The sequence below is a fragment of the Phyllobates terribilis genome, unplaced genomic scaffold, assembly GCF_046119375.1.
Source record: "Phyllobates terribilis strain yellow unplaced genomic scaffold, ASM4611937v1 Scaffold_4__5_contigs__length_816908805, whole genome shotgun sequence".
NCBI lineage: Eukaryota > Metazoa > Chordata > Amphibia > Anura > Dendrobatidae > Phyllobates > Phyllobates terribilis.
The window spans coordinates 6981743-6995026 of NW_027362764.1; the positions used below are offsets into that span (position 1 = coordinate 6981743).

Sequence of the window (13284 nt, forward strand, 5' to 3'; positions counted from 1 at the left end):
GCTGGAGAGACAGACCCCAAAAGACTGCAGAGAACGCTGGAGAGACCGACCCCAAAAGACTGCAGAGAAAGCTGGAGAGACAGACCCCAAAAGACTGCAGCAGAGAAAGGTGGAGAGACAGACCCCAAAAGACTGCAGCAGAGAAAGGTGGGAGAGACCGACTCCAAAAGACTGCAGCAGAGAAAGGTGGGAGAGACAGACCCCAAAAGACTGCAGAGAAAGCTGGAGAGACAGACCCCAAAAGACTGCAGAGAAAGGTGGAGAGACAGACCCCAAAAGACTGCAGCAGAGAAAGGTGGAGAGACAGACCCCAAAAGACTGCAGAGAAAGCTGGACAGACAGACCCCAAAAGACTGCAGCAGTGACTGAAGAAAAAGGTGGCCCCAAAAGACTGCAGCAGTGACTGAAGAAAAAGGTGGTCCTACAAAATGTTCTCAGGGGCTGAATACAAATGCTCCTCTCAGTGTTCAGATTTATGTTTTTAAAATAATTACAAACCCTGTATCATTTCCTTTACACGTCACAGATACTTGTTACTTTGTGTTGGTGTCACAGATACTTGTTACTTTGTGTTGGTGTCACATAAAATCCCAATAAAATACATTTAAGTTTGTGGGTGTAAAGTGGAAATGTTCACGGGGTGTGAAGACTTTTTCAGGGCGCTGCATGTGTATCACATGATATCTCCCTTGGCGCGCTGATTCGTTAGTTTGGTGATCTGTTGGTGTCGTGTAGCATTCACAGAGGTAGAGGGGTACACAGGGATATCACTGGAAATGTTTATTACATCTGTACACCCCACTGGTGCTGGATCCCCCCGCCGGCCCACGTAGGTGAAGATCAAGAAGAACAATCTAGTAATAAAAGTCGTCATCATCACAAACAAGTTTCTTTGCTTTAGATACAGGTTAAAAAGAGCAGGAGACCCCTGACCCCGACTACTGGGCTCCTAAACCCCAGATCCGCCCGTATCCCAGACCCCTGACCCCGGAGGAGCCTGAACTGATAGCCAGCGAAACCCAAAGCTCCCCGACCCCAGACCCTCCTGACAACAGGCCCCCACAGGCCCCCACAGGCCCCCACACCGGGATCAGCAGATATTAGGGTTTAACTTGCACAGCAAGTCGTCCATATTGCCGATGCCGCCCTGGGCTTTCATACTGTTGTCAAACACTTGTGGATCCCCCTTTATAAGTGATAAATAGTAGAGGTATTTTGGGGACTCTGCGGCCGCCCGCTGCCTGTTGGATTCCGGCGACTTTCCATTATTCAGTTTCATGCCGTCTTCAGATTTTCTGATTATTCTCTTGTATCGTCCAAACATAACGGATCCGGGATGAGGCTACAGAAAAAGACAAAACAATGAAACCTCAGCACCCCCAGATTTACTGCTAAGGGTGAAAAAAACTTTATTTACTTTTTTCAACTTTTTCATCACTGCGTTTCAAAACCCGCGTGTCATTATTATATAAGGAGAAATGGAATAAAAAGGATAAAAAAATAGAGAAAAAGAAACAACTTTCCAATAGTTTTTCAGTTTTCTTTTTTTTTTAATATAACTTTTCGCCTCGGAATATGTATACAATATGTATACAATTACCCTATTTTATAGTATAGTATATAGTATTTTCAGCAGAATAGTGAGTTCAGCTCTGGGGTAAAATGCAGGATGTAACTCAGGAACAGAACAGGATCAGCAATGTAATGTATGTACACAGTGACTGCACCAGCAGAATAGCGAGTGCAGCTCTGGAGTATAATACATGATGTAACTCAGGATCAGTAATGTAATGTATGTACACAGTGACTGCACCAGCAGAATAGCGAGTGCAGCTCTGGAGTATAATACAGGATGTAACTCAGGATCAGTAATGTAATGTATGTACACAGTGACTGCACCAGCAGAATAGTGAGTGCAGCTCTGGAGTATAATACAGGATGTAACTAAGGATCAGTAATATAATGTATGTACACAGTGACTGCACCAGCAGAATAGTGAGTGCAACTCTGGAGTATAATACAGGAGGTAACTCAGGATCAGTAATGTAATGTATGTACACAGTGACTGCACCAGCAGAATAGTGAGTGCAGCTCTGGAGTATAATACAGGATGTAACTCAGGATCAGTAATGTAATGTATGTACACAGTGACTGCACCAGCAAAATAGTGAGTGCAGCTCTGGAGTATAATACAGGATGTAACTCAGGATCAGTAATGTAATGTATGTTCACAGTGACTGCACCAGCAGAATAGTGAGTGCAGCTCTGGAGTATAATACAGGAGGTAACTCAGGATCAGTAATGTAATATATGTACACAGTGACTGCACCAGCAGAATAGTGAGTGCAGCTCTGGAGTATAATACAGGATGTAACTCAGGATCAGTAATGTAATGTATGTACACAGTGACTGCACCAGCAGAATAGTGAGTGCAGCTCTGGAGTATAATACAGGATGTAACTCAGGATCAGTAATGTAATGTATGTACACAGTGACTGCACCAGCAGAATAGTGAGTGCAGCTCTGGAGTATAATACAGGATGTAACTCAGGATCAGTAATGTAATGTATGTACACAGTGACTGCACCAGCAGAATAGTGAGTGCAGCTCTGGAGTATAATACAGGAGGTAACTCAGGATCAGTAATGTAATGTATATACACAGTGACTGCACCAGCAGAATAGTGAGTGCAGCTCTGGAGTATAATACAGGATGTAACTCAGGATCAGTAATGTAATGTATGTACACAGTGACTGCACCAGCAGAATAGTGAGTGCAGCTCTGGAGTATAATACAGGATGTAACTCAGGATCAGTAATGTAATGTATGTACACAGTGACTGCACCAGCAAAATAGTGAGTGCAGCTCTGGAGTATAATACAGGATGTAACTCAGGATCAGTAATGTAATGTATGTTCACAGTGACTGCACCAGCAGAATAGTGAGTGCAGCTCTGGAGTATAATACAGGAGGTAACTCAGGATCAGTAATGTAATATATGTACACAGTGACTGCACCAGCAGAATAGTGAGTGCAGCTCTGGAGTATAATACAGGATGTAACTCAGGATCAGTAATGTAATGTATGTACACAGTGACTGCACCAGCAGAATAGTGAGTGCAGCTCTGGAGTATAATACAGGATGTAACTCAGGATCAGTAATGTAATGTATGTTCACAGTGACTGCACCAGCAGAATAGTGAGTGCAGCTCTGGAGTATAATACAGGAGGTAACTCAGGATCAGTAATGTAATGTATGTTCACAGTGACTGCACCAGCAGAATAGTGAGTGCAGCTCTGGAGTATAATACAGGATGTAACTCAGGATCAGTAATGTAATGTATGTTCACAGTGACTGCACCAGCAGAATAGTGAGTGCAGCTCTGGAGTATAATACAGGATGTAACTCAGGATCAGTAATGTAATGTATGTTCACAGTGACTGCACCAGCAGAATAGTGAGGGCAGCTCTGGAGGATAATACATGATGTAACTCAGGATCAGTAATGTAATGTATGCACACAGTGACTGCACCAGCAGAATAGTGAGTGCAGCTCTGGGGTATAATACAGGATGTAACTCAGGATCAGTAATGTAATGTATGTACACAGTGACTGCACCAGCAGAATAGTGAGTGCGGCTCTGGAGTATAATACAGGATGTAACTCAGGATCAGTGATGTAATGTATGTACACAGTGACTGCACCAGCAGAATAGTGAGTGCAGCTCTGGAGTATAATACAGGAGGTAACTCAGGATCAGTAATGTAATGTATGTTCACAGTGACTGCACCAGCAGAATAGTGAGTGCAGCTCTGGAGTATAATACAAGATGTAACTCAGGATCAGTAATGTAATGTATGTACACTATGACTGCACCAGCAGAATAGTGAGTGCAGCTCTGGGGTATAATACAGGATGTAACTCAGGATCAGTAATGCAATGTATGTACACAGTGACTGCACCAGCAGAATAGTGAGTGCAGCTCTGGAGTATAATACAGCAGGTAACTCAGGATCAGTAATGTAATGCATGTACACAGTGACTGCACCAGCAGAATAGTGAGTGCAGCTCTGGAGTATAATACAAGATGTAACTCAGGATCAGTAATGTATGTACACAGTGACTGCTCCAGCAGAATAGTGAGTGCAGCTCTGGAGGATAATACAGGATGTAACTCAGGATCAGTAATGTAATGTATCTACACAGTGACTGCGCCAGCAGAATAGTGAGTGCAGCTCTGGGGTATAATACAGGAGGTAACTCAGGATCAGTAATGTAATGTATGTACACAGTGACTGCACCAGCAGAATAGTGAGTGCAGCTCTGGGGTATAATACAGGATGTAACTCAGGATCAGTAATGTAATGTATGTACACAGTGACTGCACCAGCAGAATAGTGAGTGCAGCTCTGGAGTATAATACAGGATGTAACTCATGATCAGTAATGTAATGTATGTACACAGTGACTGCACCAGCAGAATAGTGAGTGCAGCTCTGGAGTATAATACAGGATGTAACTCAGGATCAGTAATGTAATGTATGTACACAGTGACTGCACCAGCAGAATAGTGAGTGCAGCTCTGTAGTATAATACAGGATGTAACTCAGGATCAGTAATGTAATGTACAGTACAGACCAAAAGTTTGGACACACCTTCTCATTTAAAGATTTTTCTGTATTTTCATGACTATGAAAATTGTACATTCACACTGAAGGCATCAAAACTATGATTTAACACATGTGGAATTATGCATTTAACAAAAAAGTGTGAAGCAACTGAAAATATGTCTTATATTCTAGGTTCTTCAAAGTAGCCACCTTTTGCTTTGATGACTGCTTTGCACACTCTTGGCATTCTCTTAATGAGCTTCAAGAGGTAGTCACCGGAAATGGTTTCCACTTCACAGGTGTGTCCTGTCAGGTTTAATAAGTGGGATTTCTTGCCTTATAAATGGGGTTGGGACCATCACTTGTGTTGTGCAGAAGTCTGGTGGATACACAGCTGATAATCCTACTTAATAGACTGTTAGAATTTGTATTATGGCAAGAAAAAAGCAGCTAAGTAAAGAAAAACGAGTGGCCATCATTACTTTAAGAAATTAAGGTCAGTTAGTCTGAAAAATTGGGCAAACTTTGAAAGTGTCGCCAAGTGCAGTTGCAAAAACCATCAAACGCTACAAAGAAACTGGCTCACATGAGGACCGCCCCGGGAAAGGAAGACCAAGAGTCACCTCTGCTTCTGAGGATAAGTTTATCCGAGTCACCAGCCTCAGAAATCGCAGGTTAACAGCAGCTCAGATTAGAGACCAGGTCAATGCCACACAGAGTTCTAGCAGCAGACACATCTCTACAACAACTGTTAAGAGGAGACTTTGTGCAGCAGGCCTTCATGGTAAAATAACTGCTAGGAAACCACTGCTAAGGACAGGCAACAAGCAGAAGAGACTTGTTTTTGCTAAAGAACACAGGCAATGGATATTAGACCAGTGGAAATCTGTGCTTTGGTCTGATGAGTCCAAATTTGAGATATTTGGTTCCAACCACCGTGTCTTTGTGCGACGCAGAAAAGGTGAATGGATGGCCTCTACATGCCTGGTTCCCACCGTGAAGCATGGAGGAGGAGGTGTGATGGTGTGGGGGTGCTTTGCTGGTGACACTGTTGGGGATTTATTCATAATTGAAGGCATACTGAACCAGCATGGCTACCACAGCATCTTGCAGCGGCATGCTATTCCATCCGATTTGCGTTTAGTTGGACCATCATTTATTTTTCAACAGGACAATGACCCCAAACACCTCCAGGCTGTGTAAGGGCTATTTGACCAAGAAGGAGAGTTATGGGGGGCTACGCCAGATGACCTGGCCTCCACAGTCACCAGACCTGAACCCAATCGAGATAGTTTGGGGTAAGCTGAACCGCAGAGTGAAGGCAAAAGGCAAAAGGGCCAACAAGTGCTAAGCATCTCTGGGAACTCCTTCAAGATGGTTGGAAGACCATTTCCGGTGACTACCTCTTGAAGCTCATCAAGAGAATGCCAAGAGTGTGCAAAGCAGTCATCAAAGCAAAAGGTGGCTACTTTGAAGAACCTAGAATATAAGACATATTTTCAGTTGTTTCACACTTTTTTTGTTAAGTATATAATTCCACATGTGTTAATTCATAGTTTTGATGCCTTCAGTGTGAATGGACAATTTTCAAAGTCATGAAAATACAGAAAAATCTTTAAATGAGAAGGTGTGTCCAAACTTTTGGTCTGTACTGTATGTACACAGTGACTGCACCAGCAGAATAGTGAGTGCAGCTCTGGAGTATAATACAGGAGGTAACTCTGGATCAGTAATGTAATGTATGTACACAGTGACTGCACCAGCAGAATAGTGAGTGCAGCTCTGGAGTATAATACAGGATGTAACTCAGGATCAGTAATGTAATGTATGAACACAGTGACTGCACCAGCAGAATAGTGAGTGCAGCTCTGGAGTATAATACAGGATGTAACTCAGGATCAGTAATGTAATGCATGTACACAGTGACTGCACCAGCAGAATAGTGAGTGCAGCTCTGGAGTATAATACAGGATGTAACTCAGGATCAGTAATGTAATGTATGTACACAGTGACTGCACCAGCAGAATACTGAGTGCAGCTGTGGAGTATAATACAGGATGTAACTCAGGGTCAGTAATGTAATGTTTGTACACAGTGACTGCACCAGCAGAATAATGAGTGCAGCTCTGGAGTATAATACAGGATGTAACTCAGGATCAGTAATGTAATGTATGTACACAGTGAATGCACCAGCAGAATAGTGAGTGCAGCTCTGGAGTATAATACAGGATGTAACTCAGGGTCAGTAATGTAATGTATGTACACAGTGACTGTACCAGCAGAATACTGAGTGCAGCTCTGGAGTATAATACAGGATGTAACTCAGGATCAGTAATGTAATGTATGTACACAGTGACTGCACCAGCAGAATAGCGAGTGCAGCTCTGGAGTATAATACAGGATGTAACTCAGGGTCAGTAATGTAATGTATGTACACAGTGACTGCACCAGCAGAATAGTGAGTGCAGCTCTGGAGTATAATACAGGATGTAACTCAGGGTCAGTAATGTAATGTATGTACACAGTGACTGCACCAGCAGAATACTGAGTGCAGCTGTGGAGTATAATACAGGATGTAACTCAGGATCAGTAATGTAATGTATGTACACAGTGACTGCACCAGCAGAATAGTGAGTGCTGCTCTGGAGTATAATACAGGATGTAACTCAGGATCAGTACAGGATCAGTAATGTAATGTATGTACACAGTGACTGCACCAGCAGAATAGTGAGTGCAGCTCTGGAGTATAATACAGGATGTAACTCAGGGTCAGTAATGTAATGTATGTACACAGTGACTGCACCAGCAGAATAGTGAGTGCAGCTCTGGAGTATAATACAGGATGTAACTCAGGATCAGTAATGTAATGTATGTACACAGTGACTGCCCAGCAGAATAGTGAGTGCAGCTCTAGAGTATAATACAGGATGTAACTCAGGGTCAGTAATGTAATGTATGTACACAGTGACTGCACCAGCAGAATAGTGAGTGCAGCTCTGGAGTATAATACAGGATGTAACTCAGGATCAGTAATGTAATGTATGTACACAGTGACTGCACCAGCAGAATAGTGAGTGCAGCTCTGGAGTATAATACAGGATGTAACTCAGGATCAATAATGTAATGTATGTACACAGTGACTGCACCAGCAGAATAGTGAGTGCAGCTCTGGAGTATAATACAGGATGTAACTCAGGATCAGTACAGGATCAGTAATGTAATGTATGTACACAGTGACTGCACCAGCAGAATAGTGAGTGCAGCTCTGGAGTATAATACAGGATGTAACTCCGGATCAGTAATGTAATGTATATACACAGTGACTGCACCAGCAGAATAGTGAGTGCAGCTCTGGAGTATAATACAGGAGGTAACTCAGGATCAGTAATGTAATGTATATACACAGTGACTGCACCAGCAGAATAGTGAGTGCAGCTCTGGAGTATAATACAGGAGCTAACTCAGGATCAGTAATGTAATGTATATACACAGTGACTGCACCAGCAGAATAGTGAGTGCAGCTCTGGAGTATAATACAGGAGGTAACTCAGGATCAGTAATGTAATGTATATACACAGTGACTGCACCAGCAGAATAGTGAGTGCAGCTCTGGAGTATAATACAGGATGTAACTCAGGATCAGTAATGTAATGTATATACACAGTGACTGCACCAGCAGAATAGTGAGTGCAGCTCTGTAGTATAATACAGGATGTAACTCAGGATCAGTAATATAATGTATGTACACAGTGACTGCACCAGCAGAATAGTGAGTGCAGCTCTGGAGTATAATACAGGAGGTAACTCAGGATCAGTAATGTAATGTATGTACACAGTGACTGCACCAGCGGAATAGTGAGTGCAGCTCTGGAGTATAATACAGGAGGTAACTCAGGATCAGTAATGTAATGTATATACACAGTGACTGCACCAGCAGAATAGTGAGTGCAGCTCTGGAGTATAATACAGGAGGTAACTCAGGATCAGTAATGTAATGTATATACACAGTGACTGCACCAGCAGAATAGTGAGTGCAGCTGTGGAGTATAATACAGGATGTAACTCAGGATCAGTAATATAATGTATGTACACAGTGACTGCACCAGCAGAATAGTGAGTGCAGCTCTGGAGTATAATACAGGAGGTAACTCAGGATCAGTAATGTAATGTATGTACACAGTGACTGCACCAGCGGAATAGTGAGTGCAGCTCTGGAGTATAATACAGGAGGTAACTCAGGATCAGTAATGTAATGTATATACACAGTGACTGCACCAGCAGAATAGTGAGTGCAGCTCTGGAGTATAATACAGGATGTAACTCAGGATCAGTAATGTAATGTATATACACAGTGACTGCACCAGCAGAATAGCGAGTGCAGCTCTGGAGTATAATACAGGATGTAACTCAGGATCAGTAATGTAATGTATGTACACAGTGACTGCACCAGCAGAATAGTGAGTGCAGCTCTGGAGTATAATACAGGATGTAACTCAGGATCAGTAATGTAATGTATGTACACAGTGACTGCACCAGCAGAATAGTGAGTGCAGCTCTCCTTATGTGATAAGATGGTCTCCTCGGCGTATAGGACCCCTGTGCCTGCACCTTACACTTGTTAATGTCAGTATTGTAGGATTTGTACTCACCATCTGTTTTCCTTCTTTTTGAACCTTCCGGTTTCCTTATGTCTTCGGGGATATTCCCTTCTTGTCAGTCTCCTTGCCGTCGTCTTGCTGGAGTCGGACTCTCTGGGTGAATTTTCAGACGCTGCTGTGGATTTATTTGCTGCGTCTTCCTCCCGGATCATTTATTATAGGGTGTAGTCAGTCTACAAGGAGGTGGTTTCATGTTGTTTTTTTACAATTCAGGAATATTTATAAACACCAATTAAAACCCGACACAATATATTATGTTAATTAATTCAGCAGTAAGATATGTATGAGTTCTACCAATGTATAATTAATAGTATGAATTATTCCGGGTCAGACACATGATCTGGGTGAAGTGTCTATTCGGGTCCAATATTCTGAGTAATTAGTCTTACAATATCTCTTTGTATTTTTCTGTTACAAAGCTCCAAATCCTCAGCATAAAGGTGTAAGTTAATGATGATGTTGGGGACAGGGCTGTGTAAAGCGGTGCTCATCAGTGTCACTATTGGGGTGTTCTCGTACTTGCAGCCTGTCCAATCTCCATCAGGAACATCTCTTACCAATGAGGCATCACCGCCATATAAAGATGTCACCCGGCCAAGTTCTGGAGGCCGATCAGGCCGTGCCCCGGAGCTCACAAGCGTCATCTCTCCAGACTCCACTGTTCACATGTATAGTGGCTTGTGAAAGTATTCACCCCCCTTTGGCATTTTTTGTGTTTTGCTGCCTCACAATCTGGAATTTCCCTATTTTTTTGAGGGTTTGCATCAGTTCATGTAAAAACATACCGACAACTGTGAACATTTGGTTTTCTTTTTATTGTGACAAATAGAACAAAATAACTGAAAACTTCAGTGTGTATAACTATAAACCCCCCTAAAGTCAGTACTTTGTGGAGCCTCCTTTTGCAGCAATTACAGCTGCAGTCACTTTGGATAAGTCTCTATGAGCTTTCCACATCTGGCCATTGGAATTTTTGCCCATTCCTCAAGGTAAGACTGCTTCAGCTCCTTCAGGTTAGATGGTTTCCTCTGGTAAACAGCGATCTTCACGTCTGACCACAGATTCTCACTTGCATTAAGGTCTGGCCTGTGACTCGGCCGCTCCAGAACATTTCCACGTTTCCCCTTAAACCACTCGAGTGTTGCTTTAGCAGTATGCTTTGGGTCATTGTCTTATTGGAAGCTGAACCTCTGTCCCAGTCTGAAATCACTGACAGACTGAAACAGGTTTTGCTCAAGAATAACCCTGTATTTCGCATCATCCATCTTCCCCTCAACTTGAACCATTTTCCATGTCCCTGCTGCCGAAAAACTTACCCACAGCATGATGCTGCCACCACTATGTTTTACTTTGGGGATGGTGTTCTTGGTGTTGAGCTGTGTTTGTGTATTGTAAGACATAACGTTAACCTTTGGTGGTCAAAAAGTTAAATGTGTCCAACATGTCGTTTGACAAACTTAAAACGAGCCTTACAATTTTTGTGTGTTAAGTAAAGGCTTTTTTTCTGCCCACTCTTCCACCTCTATGGAGTGTACGGCTTATTGTGGTCGTATGGACAGATACTCCAGTCTCTGCTTGGGAAATCTGCGTCTCCTTCAGGGTTACCTTTGGTCTCTGTGCTGCCTCTCTGATTAATGCCCTCCTTGCCCGGGCTGAGAGTTTTGGTGGGCGCCCTCTCATGGCAGGTTTGTTGTGGTACCATTTTCTTTCCATTTGATGATAAGGGATTTGATGGTGCTCCTGGGATCATCAGAAATTGTGATATTTTTTTCTAACTCAACCCTGACTTGTACTTCTCAAAAACTCTGTCCCTGACTTGTTTGGAGATCTCCTTGGTCTTCATGGTGTTGGTTGGAGATCTCCTTGGTCTTCATGGTGTTGGTTGGAGATCTCCTTGGTCTTCATGGTGTTGCTTGGAGAGCTCCTTGGTCTTCATGGTGTTGGTTGGAGATCTCCTTGGTCTTTATGGTGTTGGTTGGAGAGCTCCTTGGCCTTCATGGTGTTGTTTGGAGATCTCCTTGGTCTTCATGGTTTTGTTTGGTGATCTCCTTGGTCTTCATGGTTTTGTTTGGTGATCTCCTTGGTCTTCATGGTGTTGTTTGGAGATCTCCTTCGCTTCATGGTGTTGTTTGGAGTCTCCTTGGTCTTCATTGTGTTGTTTGGTGATCTCCTTGGTCTTCAAGGTGTTGTTTGGAGATCTTATTGATCTTCATGGTGTTGTATGGAGATCTCCTTGGTCTTCATGGTGTTTGGTTAGTGGAGTCTCTTGTTAATGGTTTTGCAGCCTCTGTGGCCTTTCAGAAATGGTAAAGTGTATATACTGACAGACATGTGACACTTATATTTCACACAGGTGGACTTCCTCTCACTAACCATGGGACCTATGAAGGGAATTGCTTGAAGCAGAAATGTTTAGGGGCTTCAATGAAAAATGGGTGAATAAATATGCACATGCCAATGTTTAGTTATTTGATCCCATAAATTAAATTTATGTCTATATTTTTCTCACTTCGCCTATTTGGACTATTGAATTTTCTCTACATGGAGGATGTATGATCTCTATGTGGAGTTTGTTCTCTACATGAAGATTGTGTGTTCTCTACCAGGAGTTTGTGTGTTTTACTCAGTTTTGGTTTTTAATGTGTAAAAATGACTACAGTTTTGAAACCTTCTCCTAACCTGATCTGGATTTACTATTTTGCTAGATATTTTTTCCCAGCTTAGACTGGACCTTCCGCCTGCTGTCGTGGCATGGCCTGACCTGGGCCTTTGGATGTCCTAGAAACCTTCTAACCTGATCTGTATCTTCTGGACCTTCTTTTGTTCTAGATGCAGTACTATTGATAATGCCTCAATGTATTTTTATGGTTAAAAGAAGCATCTTTGTAAATACGGTGTGCTGCTGCTTCTGCCTGTGAGTGGCGCTTGACGTAACGTTAGCGCGGGGTCACGTGATGCCTGTGAGCTGCCGGCGATAGCGCCGATCGGAGGCAAGAACAGCAGAGCAAGGTAATTACAAAGATACTTCTTTTAACCATAAAAATACATTGGGGCATTATCAATAGTACAGGACAACCCCTTTAAAACCTTCTCCTAACCTTCTAACCTGATCTCGATCTTTTGTTGGGAAAGACACCTTCTTCCAAGCCAAGACTGGACCTTGTGACTATTGTCCAAGATGTATTCTCTTTGCCTGGATTAAACCTTCCTTCTGTTCCGTCCTAGAAACTTTTTTTAATTCCTTCTTTTATTCTAGATTCCTTCTTCTAACATAGACTGGACCTTCCGGCTGTTGTCCTAGATAACTTCTCTTTTAGCCTTTACTGGACCTTTTGTACTTTTAGCTTCATCTGAATTTCGATCTGTCCTATATATTTTTCCTGGCTTGGATTCCTCTTGCTTTTTTATTACACTTCATCGGCTTTTATTACTTTCCCCATTAGTCCCTGGCACAATTTGGACTCTGTATGATGCTACATCTTACGCTGAGACTAAAGACGCACACTCAGTTCTGAGTTTGAGAGTTGCCTGCCATTGTGGTGTGAGAGTGGTTCTCCTTTCCATTAAAGTGCAGCCTTCCTCCCTCCGGTCACACTCTTAACATCATAGAGGTCGAGCGGACGCTACGATATTACTTTACTGGAGCTTCATTTCCTTCTCCAAGAAATGTCTCCTGGAGATGATGACATGAGACTGTTAATCATGGACTTGTGATACCAGTGACTTCAGCTCACTTTACGAGACATTCCTGCCCAGACAGGTTGACATTTGCATAAGTTCAGCGTTCCTTCCTTGACTATTAATAGGAATAATTAATGTTTGAGGGAAAGTCCAGACGACACGGCTCAATCCCAGAGGTGTCAAAATCTCATAATGAAACCTGTGCTGACACATTAAGAAGTAAGAATCGACCAATCTTAAAGTTGCAGCGGAGCATCTCAAGCAGCTCATCCCTGAAGAACTACTACTCTGGAGCAATGGTCGACTGTCTTATCTCATTTCCACTTGGTTGCTCT

The 13284-nt window shown here is 42.7% G+C and overlaps 1 long non-coding RNA gene across 1 annotated transcript; it reads right to left on the minus strand.

Moving 5' to 3' along the window:
• Positions 1–765: 765 nt before the first annotated feature.
• Positions 766–9458, minus strand: LOC141264143 (uncharacterized). The gene is made up of 2 exons (XR_012319806.1): positions 9260–9458; positions 766–1342 (listed from the first exon to the last, which is right to left on the minus strand). It is a non-coding gene; the product is annotated as an uncharacterized lncRNA (long non-coding RNA).
• Between the last annotated feature and the right edge of the window lie 3826 nt (positions 9459–13284).